Source organism: Nuphar pumila, chromosome 12 (genome assembly GCF_984573655.1).
Source record: "Nuphar pumila chromosome 12, dmNupPumi1.hap1.1, whole genome shotgun sequence".
NCBI lineage: Eukaryota > Viridiplantae > Streptophyta > Magnoliopsida > Nymphaeales > Nymphaeaceae > Nuphar > Nuphar pumila.
In genome coordinates this window covers 30627905-30639134 of record NC_143260.1, presented here as the reverse complement: position 1 = coordinate 30639134, position 11230 = coordinate 30627905, and the positions used below count along the sequence as shown (strand labels likewise).

At 41.6% G+C, this 11230-nt stretch overlaps 1 pseudogene; it reads left to right on the top strand.

Moving 5' to 3' along the window:
• Positions 1 to 9115: 9115 nt before the first annotated feature.
• On the top strand, positions 9116 to 10846 carry LOC149820508 (demethylepipodophyllotoxin synthase pseudogene; annotated as a pseudogene).
• The last annotated feature ends 384 nt before the right edge of the window (positions 10847 to 11230 follow it).

The window sequence follows — 11230 nt, the reverse complement described above, 5'->3', positions numbered from 1 at the left end:
AAGTTGATGTCTTCATCGTTGTTGTGTCACTCTTCAACTTCGAAGAAGAATAAAATAGGGCAATCTTTCATCTGATCTTTTGTTTGCAGCGAGACAAATTTGGATACGGTGCAAGGGAGATAAGGTTGTTGAACAAACCTAAATTGCTAGATGACTCTGTTGGCCATTTGGTACTCAACTTCATTCATGTTGTACAACCAAATATTTATCCTTACGATGTCCTTCGCATTCTCAACCACATCGGCATTCTCCTCCTCCATTGTCGTGTATTTATAAAGGCACAACTTTACCTACAGAAACTTAGATAAATCATGGTTAGTCATATATCACATTATGTTTTAGAATGTAGAAAAAATTATCAACAAAACTTACGCTTGCAAAACAATTTTGTAAAATTTCTACCAAGTTCATGAATTACATAGACACTACTTATGTTCTAGGTGATGCTTGTACACCTTTAAGGCGCATTTGAATCTCGGGACACACCCAAGTGGGGACAGATGGATCCCTACCCGGGTGCTATCCCACATTTGATACACAGGAACCAAGCGGTCCAGGCAGGAAAAGCCTTCTTCCCACCCCTTTATATTTTACAAGGGTGCATGGGACCTGTGAGTCGCATCCCTGGGGGGTGACTCACAGGTCCTGGACAAATGCCACTTGGTGTGCCCAGGTGGCGTTTGTCCACTGAATCAAACACAGCCCTATGGTACTGTTCAGTTGGAATGTGAAACATGGCAAAGTTTATGAAAACCATGACTTCTACCAGGTTCATTGACTTGGTTAATGTTTAGGTGATAATCAGGAACACGTCTGAACTGTCAAGATAGGGAGGAGGTAGATAATCTAGATGTACAAAAGGTCCAATGCAGGTATTCATACTTCTAAGTATCATGAACTCAGTATCATATTAATTCTTACTCGTACTTAGTTAACTCACTTCCCTTCACAATCAAAATTAGGGTGTCCTGTTACCTTGTGATTTCTCATGTTGGCGACTTGCTCTCTGTAAAATGACAGAACAGAAATGTGATATCTAATTAGAGCAAAAGTCTTATACTTTTGAGTTAAATTTTGGACTCATCTTGCAATGATTGAGTGATATCATATATGTAGATAAACATGGGTAGAGGACTATTTATTACTTCTGTCTTTATATGCGAATACACTGCAATCTTAATGTTCTCCTCAATTTACTGCAGCAAAGTCAACTAACTAGATGGTAAGCGTGCTTTGATAATATTTGCACTTCTACTGCCAACTGTGGAAAACGGTCCTTCAAATGGAAACTGACCAAGTCATACAGGTCATGGCCTTCCTCTTTGCCACCTTCTTCCTCTACCACCTATGGCCAAGGAAGCTATCCACAGAACCTCATGAGCCACCTGAACCAACTGGACGTTGCCCATAATTGGCCACCTCCCCTTACTCAACAAAGGTTCACCTCCTTATAGAACTCTCACTGCAATTTCTGACCGGTATGGTGAAGAGAACCAGTGATCAGCGGAAGCGAGTTATCTAAGGAATGCTTCACCACTCATGATAGATCTTTTGCTGGCCGGCCATTTCTCTGCAATGGCCAGTATCTGGGCCACAATTATGCTGAGCTAGGCCTTGCGCCGTACAGCGCCCCTACTGTCGTGGGATCCGTAGGATCTCAACCATGTAGTTGCTTTCAGCTTCAAGGTTAGAGTTGCTTAAGCACATCAGGCATGAAGAAGTCTATCTTGTTAAGTTGCTGTATAGTAACTCTGGAAAAAATGAACCAGTGGAGATGAAAAGGAGGTTAGGTTTGCTGACAATAAACGTCATGATGAGAATGGTGTTAGGAAGGCGATCTGGAGAAGAAGAGAAAGCGCACATTTTCAGTGACTTGATAGAGTACTTCAATTTACTTGGAGTTTTCACACCTTATGATGCACTTCCATGCCTTGAATGGTTAGATATAGGTGGTCACTTGAAAGCCATGAGCAGAGTCAAAAGAAAATTGGATGAAATTATCACTGGCTGGGTGGAGGAGCACCTTAGAAAAAAATATTCCTGCAATGATAGTCATGATTTTATTGAGGCTCAAGACCCTCCTAAAGTTTTGAAAATTTTAAACTGAGCATAGAAAATTTTCAACCGAGGTTGAAAAGTTTTGAAAATTATAAATATTAGAAACCCAAAATTTTTTGCCCCCTTTTAAGCAAAAATTTTTGAAAATTTTCAACCAAGTGATGTCCTCCTTTGAAAAGTTTTGAAAATTTTAAATATTAGAAACCAAAAAAAAAATTGCCCCCCTTTAAACAAAAATTTTTGAAAAATTTCAACCGAGTAAGTGATGCCCCCTTTGAAAAGTTTAAATATTAGAAACCAAAAAATTTTGGCCCCCCTTTAAGCAAAAAATTTTGAAAATTTTCAACCTAGCAAGTGATGCCCCCCCTTTGAAAATTTTAAATATTAGAAACCAATTTTTTTTTGCCTCCTTTAAGCAAAAAATTTTGAAAATTTTCAACCTGGTCGGTGATGCCCCCCTTTGAAAATTTTAAATATTAGAAACCAAATTTTTTTTGCCTCCTTTAAGCAAAATCCTGAATCCGCCACTGATGACAACCATTTGTCTGAGGCCCACGTACCCTTCAGATTCCATAATCACAGCAACTGCAATGGGGAGTAGAAAGATACACTAGTTGATTTCTTGGTTCCTTTCTTTTTGTGATTGCATCTGCAACAATTGTATGCTATCCACCCAATGTTGCAAACTACTGCTTGACTTGTGGCAAAATCTATAATCAAGGAATTTATATTCCATGTCATTTCCAACAGAATCTGGAAATAATAGTCATCTATTTAGTTGACCATAACAAATTCTGCCTTGCCTGGGAAAGCAATTCAGAAGCTTTTTTCAAGGCCAGCAAGATTGCTTTTCAGAGAATCCAAACATAGGCATTCTTTGGAACCAGACACCTCTACTGTCATCATCATGATCTAACATCATCACCATCATCATGTGCCATTGCCACTACAATAAGCATGAGCCAATATCAACACCATCAGCAACAATGGAGCTATACAAGGAAATGGCAGGGAGAAATGTGGCATGCCCCATAGCCATGTACCATCATCACCACTCTTATGGAAGCAACAGAAAGGTTTTATAATGACAGAGATTGCTCATCATGCTTTGTTATCCTGCACTATCATTGCCAACATCATTTTCATCATTACCTTTGTCACCAAAATGATACCCATCCTTAACATCAATGTTTGATTGCATGTTGACTGAGAGGAATGATGAAGGTGTTAATAGAGTTTATGGCATCATGACGGTGATGCTTTACGTTCGTGATGTTGTAGCATCATAGGTATGGCAAAGATGATATTGATAATGGTATAATATAATGTTGACTATGGGGCAAGATGCTTCCTATCTCGCAATTCTCTTTCTATATCACCTTTGTTGATGTTGATCATGTTAATCCGCTGCCCATGATATGGAGCAATTGATGATAATGGCAATGGTGGATGTGATGGTAGTAGTGTTGGATCCTGGTATGGATCCAGTGTAACTAAATAGGTCTCACATGGAATCCAATGACCCACTTAGTGGGCCATTGAGATATACACCATCAGAATCATGGTGGGGCTCAGTCTACATTGGATTCCCAGCATATTTGAAAATCTAATGAGACAATTAGGCTGGATAACGGCTACCTAAGGGAAATTAAATACTCCAGCCCCTGCCTCTGCAGAATAATCTGAAGAGGATAAAGTTCCCCCCTGATGCAGGCCATTAATCAACCCCTAAATCCTCCTTCTCGAGTCTTCCCATACACACCTCGATCCAAACACCTACAGTGGTATCAGAGCCTTGTTGCAGGTGTGCGAGCAATGCAGTGGACTCGGCCTTCACTTGAACCGAACATCAGATGGCAAGGGCCAACGGGAGGCCTACAGCCAACAGCACAAAGGAGGAACTCTCCTCCCTGACGCATCACTAAGGAGCAACGGTCGCTAGAACTGGAGGAACTACCTAAAGGGGAGCCGACCATTTTCTGAGGGCATGAACCCTCAACAAGCACCTCAATGGCCCTCAATCACGTCTGATGCAGAAGCTTCATCGTCGCTAGCGAATTAGAGCATTGACCGACCTCTTCAACGGAGCCCAAGGGGGCAGGCCATCGTCGAGTACACTATGTGCTCCCACGAGCCAGTCTGGCACTAGTGCACCAGCTCCCTCATGACGTCTTCCTTGATGTTCGACCAGAAACCAGTCTGACGTACTCACTGCCACAAGCTCGGCCCCGAGCCACTTCGATGAAGCCTCTTAGACTGGCATGACCGCACAAACCTCAAATCCTTCGACTGGTGGAGTAGTTGGAACAAGCGGCGCTTGGGTGAAAGGGGCGAAGGAAAACCCTGCGCTTCCCTCCTCTGTCTGCAGAGAGTAGGAACAGAGACAAAAAAAATAGGAGAGACAGAGGAGATGACGATGGTTCTCAGTTGATGACTCGATGGCGCTGAAGATTGAGCCGCCATTGCAGTCAGAGGAGATAACACCGGCAAAGCTCATGTTTTTTTTTGGGACATGGCTATGATGCCCCAGATGGAGAACACCTTCTGGTCTGAGGGTTCTGCCACTTCTACAACGGCCAGGACACAGTCAGCATCGGAATGGAGGTGGTGACCACCCAACGGGACTGCTTCATCACCGCAAGGCACCGATCCTTTCAAACCCTAGCAATGGCGATGGCTACGGCCATCGCCCCCATTTTCTGTTTCCCCTTTCTGAAAAAAGGGGGTGAAACCCTAATCTCTGGCAAAGCTCTGGCCTACCTGGAGCAGGCTCTCAAGAACAAGATGGGAGATCTGAGATCAGCGAGACGGAGATCGCAAAGGAAGAGGAAGAGATGTGAAGCGTTGTCGTTGGAAGAGCTGGGGATCTAGGTTCGAAAACCGATGCTTAATCGTCGGTGATCTGTTGGTGCTTGGCATTCGAAGAGAAGGACGGCCTCTGGCTTTTGTCATCGCGGTTGAGGTTTTTTGGCTGATTGAAGCCAAAGAGGAAGTCTGGCACCTTCGAGACGACAGATGAGACCTTCGATTGGCGTCGCTCGAGGTCCGGTGTTGGAGCTTCCCTAGCAGACCCGTCGTCGTTCAGGGCGTCGAGAAACCAATCCTCACGCTTGGATCTGTCGAGGAACTCTCCGAGGCCATTCAATTGGGAGACCGACGAGGTCGGGAACAGGAAGAGGCAAAGCCTTGTCGTGTGGATGCCGGAGATGGAGCGGCGGTCATACTCCTTCATCATGTTCTCCACGTCCTCATCTGTGGTGACAGAGATAAGCGCGTCGAAGTCTTCATTCAAGAACTGGTACTTCATGACGACATCATCGTCGGTGATCTTCGAGAGCTTCGCCCTTAGGTCGCCGAAGCTCGTGTTTCGACCGACTGCAACGATCCGCGTCTCGTTGTCGCCGTACCGGAGCTGGTTGTTGGTGGGGCATGGGAGGATCCGCCCACTGACTATGATAGCTAGAGACGATGCCATTGTTGGTTGACGACAACAGAAGGGCAGAGACACTATCGTAGGGCGGAGGAGATCTCCCTGGAGGTAGTGGTTGCCAAAACTTTTGGCGACGGCGATGAGATCCACTAGGAGGTTGGTCATTGCCGGATCTGCATGCGAAGGCATCAGCAAGGGCAACGATCGTCGCCCTCATCCGTCCTTCTCGGTTTTCCCCTTTCGTAAAAAGGGGAAACCCTAAGTTTCCCTTTTTACGAAAAAAGTGACTAAAAAAAGTTTTGAAAAGGTGGGCGCAGCTGCAACCCCTATTTTTTTAAGGGAGGAAACCCTAAGACTTTCTCCTTTTTCAATAAGAAGTATGAAAAAAAAAAGACATTTACAATATTGTTCATGCTCTTTCCTGCTAATTATGCATGTGTCCTTCTGGTTTTCAAATCAGAAGCATTGCTTTCTAGATAATTTCAGAAAGAGGTTTGTTCTTTCGATATTATCCGAGACAGAATTCTGTGTCTAAAATTACATAAAAGCACCTACAATTTTCTGTTTAACTCAGAAAATTATGTTTTGGTGTTCTGGATTGTTGATTTTACCCATAATTGTTTTGATTTTTTCTGATTTTGTAGAAAAGTGCTTCTGGTTAGCAGAAATACTTCTGACAGTTTTGGATTTGGATTGGGTCAAGCTTTCAGGTAGCTTCTTATAGACCTTGGTTGGATCCGGTAAAAATTTCTAGACCCAATTATGATTTATATCTCTACACTGATATTTTTGGATCCAGAAATATTATGTATGCATATGTTTTTATTATATGCATTAATATCCAGTTCATGTTAATATCTGGATCCAGTATTATTTGATCTAGTTTTTTTTTATATAGATCAAATTTAATTGTAAGATATGTTGTTTTGGTCAATATTGGACTTTGATCCATTTATGCTTGGTTCAAAATTGGATCTGATCCATATTAGATCAAAAGTTTGGATCTAGTAAGGTAACATAGACCTAGTTAGATCCAATAAAGCAATATTGGATGGATCTAGATAGTTTAAATCTATTGGGTATAGATCCAGTTGAATTAGTTTTGGATCCAGACATTGTTATTGGTTTTTGTTGAACTTGTGTGGATCTAGTGTTGGGTTCGGATACCTGGATGCAGGATATGGATCTAGTTTGATCCAGATTAGATCTGGTTGAGTGATATGCCCAGATATGGGATATGGATCCAGTTTTGTATTTAGATCCGGATGAGGGTTATAACCGGATATGGGATATAGATCCAGTTTATTCCAGTTTTATGATTGGATCCAGATAAGTGTTATGCCCGAATATGGGTATGGATCTAGAATTGATCTAGAGACAGATATATATATATATATATATTCGGTTAGATATTTTGTATGAATCTAGATTTGATCCATGTTAAATATGGATAGTATCAGACCAGATATTTGGATCTAATAATGATATATATATGGATTCGAAATTTACACTGTTAAATCCAGATAAGTATAATATTGGATGTGTAATATGGATTCATTGGCATTTGATATATATGGATTTAGATTATAGTCAAATCCTGTAAGATCCATGATTTTAGTTAAACTTGTATGGAGATTCATTTTTACTATGGATCATGTTGAACTTGAAAGATAACATCTTAAGTCAGATTTGGATATGGAATCCTACAAATTCAATAAAATTGGATACATATACCTGGTAATGGATTTGAACTTAAATGTTCAAACTTGTGGCTTGATTAAAGCCTGATAATTGGCTTATCATATTTTGGCATATCCAAATGATAGTGAGATAACTCTCATTGGATATGGATCTGATGCATATCCAAATTGGATTTGGGTATGAGATTTATGATTTACTTCATGATGGAAAATAACCTAGCTTGCGAATAACCTCACGATAGGGATATATCATGAAGGAAAAATCCAACTAGTGTATGTATAACCACATGATGTCATGGCTTAATGCAAAAATTACTTATATGCAATGTATTGGAAAAGTGGGAGTGAAATTATATACATGCATGTAAAGATATTTATGTATATATAATGCTAAATAATCATAATGCTTTCTATAGTATGATGATATGAATACATGAAAGGATATTTTTCAAATTTTGCATGAAATACTAAATGATGTTGATCAGTTACATTTATAACTATTTGGATCCGGATATACTGATCTGAAATGATCAAGTAGTAATCAACATGTGATAATGCATATAAAAAGTGAGAGTATTTGTTATGTTTGGCAAATCATGAATTTATGAATTTCATGGTATTTCACTAGTGTGCATGCTTATGGTAAAGTCATATAAGAGCTAAAGAACCCCATGACTATGTGAGACCCACATTATGATATGTGGATTGCATGACTTTGTATGCAGTGAATGATGAATACTTGAAAGTTATGACATGAAGAAAAAACAACCTAGTTTGTGAATAAGCTCATGATAGGGATATATCATGAAGGAAAAATCCAACTAGCGTATGTAAACCTCATAATGTTATGAGTGCAATACATAATGCACTGGTTATGATAAATATGAGTGTTCGCCTCATATGGTCAAGTGGGAGATGTTGAATCTTGGTATGGATCCAGTGTGACCAAATGGGTCTCAGATGAAATCCAATGACCCACTTAGTGGGTTATTGAGATATACACCACCAGGATCATGGTGGGGCTCAGTCTACATTGGATTCTCAGCATGTTTTAGAATCCAATGAGACAGTTAGGCTGGATAACGGCTACTCAGAGGAGGTTAAATACTCCAGCCCTCTGCCTCTGCAGAATAATTTGAAGAGGATAAAAGATCCCTCCTGATGCAGGCCGCTAATCAACCCCTAAATCCTCTTTCTCCTCGAGTCTTCCCGTGCACACCCCGATCCAAACACCTACAAGTACTAATATAGCACATGGTAACAAAATGTAGCTGACCTATTCACAACGCTTTAGCAAGGCGCTAATCAGTAAAATCTCTTATTACCTTGTCAGCTGGTACCCATGTTAACTTGTGAGCCTCAGATTTTTTACTCTCCAACTGCCTTTATATATCTTAACTATTTCTTGGGCAATGTATCTTCACCATGTGTGGGTAACTCACTGCACATCTTAGCTGTGAGCTTCCAGTTTGTGGTACTTGACCTCTACATGCATGACAACTGAGTCGGGGCCTGGCAAGCTGTCATGCTTGTGCAGCCATGCTGAATGGTTCAGGTTATGTCAATGGGCCATAGCTCCGAATTAGGTCCAACCAGTTGTGGATCATGCATGATCTTATGCATATCCAACCTGCTAAATAGGCATAGTTGTGGATCATGCATGATTTGATTCATGAGATGGGATCCAATAATTACGCATGAATGAGCCCAAGTGAAAGCTAGGTCTGAACCTAAACGAGCCAAGCTTGATAGCCCAAGCTTCGCTTCATTTGCCTTGTTTACCAACTTTAATCCTGACTACCACCTACTTCAATTGAATGATAGAGCTGATGTGAGCAACCAACTTTTGTGTTTTTGGTCTAAAAGAGAGATACAAAGGCTAAACACCCAAATCTATTTACTGATTCTTGTGATCTTTTTACAGACCATGATAGCTTCAGGGACAGACACTACTTCAGATACTTTGGTGTGGGCCCTCTCTCTCCTCTTGAACAACCGCCACGTGTTAAGGAATGCTCAAGATGAGCTGGATGTCCATGTTGGCAGAGACCGGAACGTGGACGAATCAGATATCAAGAAATTGACATATCTGCAAGCCATAAATCAAGGAATCAAGATGCCTGTACCTGGGAGGCCCACTTGTGATGCATGAATCGATCAAACCAGTTAATGTAGGCCCGTATCGTATACCAGCAGGCACATGCCTATACGTAAACGTCTGGAAGATCCAGCAGGACACATGCGTGTGGGCGGACCCAGATGAGTTCTGGACGGATAGGTTCTCCACAAGTCACAAGGACATTAATGTAGGTGGTCAGCATTTCGAGCTGTTGCCATTTGGATCGGGGCGACAGTCTTGCCCAGATTCGTCACTTGCTCTACAGGTTGCTTACGTGAGCTTGGCACGTCTGCTTCATGGCTTTGAGTGGGATACACCAATGAATGATGTGCTTCACATGACTCAGGGCTTTGGCTTAATCCTTCCCAAACTGAACCTTCTCCATGTCTTGATTAAACCACGTCTGCCTTCACATCTATATCAATGAGAGCCAATCTATGTTAGAGAGAGAGAGAGAGAGAGAGAGTTCACTCCACAAAGATTTATATTAGGGCTGGCCCAACCAAGGGCTTGCATTATAGGGCTTGGTTTGGTTATAGGGATGCGAACGGTTCGGATTCAGGTCAGATGTTGACAAATACCAAATTCGACTAATCGGGGTTGGATTTGGACGGGGAAAAGGTAATAGTGAATCGATTAAATGTATGTAAATATCCCTCGAATTCAGATAAGAAATTCTAAACCGACTCCAAACCTGATTATTAATTGGATTTTTTTCCTTTACTGAATCCAACTAATTGGCGTCTTGTTGACATGCCTATTTGGTTGTGGTGATACCAATCGACTGTGGTATCTAAAACCACTTTCTGTCATGCACCTACATCGAATTTCCTGATCAGTATTAAACTCGGAGAAGAATCTCAGATCCGGTTATGGTCCGAGTCACTTTGCTACTAGATCCACAGAAAATAGGCAAAATCTTTTGATCTACATCTTGAAAAGTAAAACAAGTTGGCTTGATATGATTCCTATCTAGAACCGACCATGTGATTCATTTACCTGATTTTAACTGCGATATTGCTAGACCTGACCTTGTTTGTTCCAAATCTAACCCACATTGAGGTATATACTACGCGGATTTGACAATTTGGATTCAGGGACAAACTCCAACTGTTTTGTGTTCCCATTGCCAAGCCAATGTGATGCATGAATTTGGCATGTGCTGCCCTTCTCGTCCGGTATGTCAGGCCAGTTTGCACTCCCACATGCCAAGAGGCCCTGTAAAAGCTTGAGCTTGGCCAGGCCACTTAGTGCATAGGCTCAACCATAAGCTTGGCTAGACTAGATGCAGCACTACTTCAAGCTCACCTGACCCCAGTTAGGTATTCTACTTTTAAGTCCATAGAAGCGAGGTTTAGTCATTAACTCCAGGTCAAGTTATTGGCTAAGCCAAATGGGCTAACTCATGTAGGTCTCTTGGTAATCTTTTTAGAATGTCTTGGAAAGGTGATTGCTTGTTCGAGCAGCATCAAGGGGCCAACATCTGGCCAGGAAACCGACTACTCGACTGGTTGTCAGATCGGGATGGGCTTAGCCTGATAAGGTAATCGGACCCAGCCTATTTGCAAAATGAATAGGGCCCAATAGACCCGGCCCAAGCCAATTATAACTTGGTCAGAGCCTGTCAAACCCTAATCAGGCCGAGTTGACCCAATCTCCACTCCTAGTTGCATTCACTCACCATGAACGTCAGAATCCATAGTCCTTGTCCTAGGACATGGAAATAAACAGTCCTTGTGATGTATTTGCTTTGATAATTAATGTGCAGAGGGGACTCTGGGAGTAAAATGTATGTGATTATGATTTACCATGGAAGAATAATGGGCATCCATATACCCACAGGGACGCTGATCATCTGGTAGAGGCGACTTACGAAAGTCACCGAATTGAAGGGATGTCGTAAGTTTGAAACCCACAGATGCA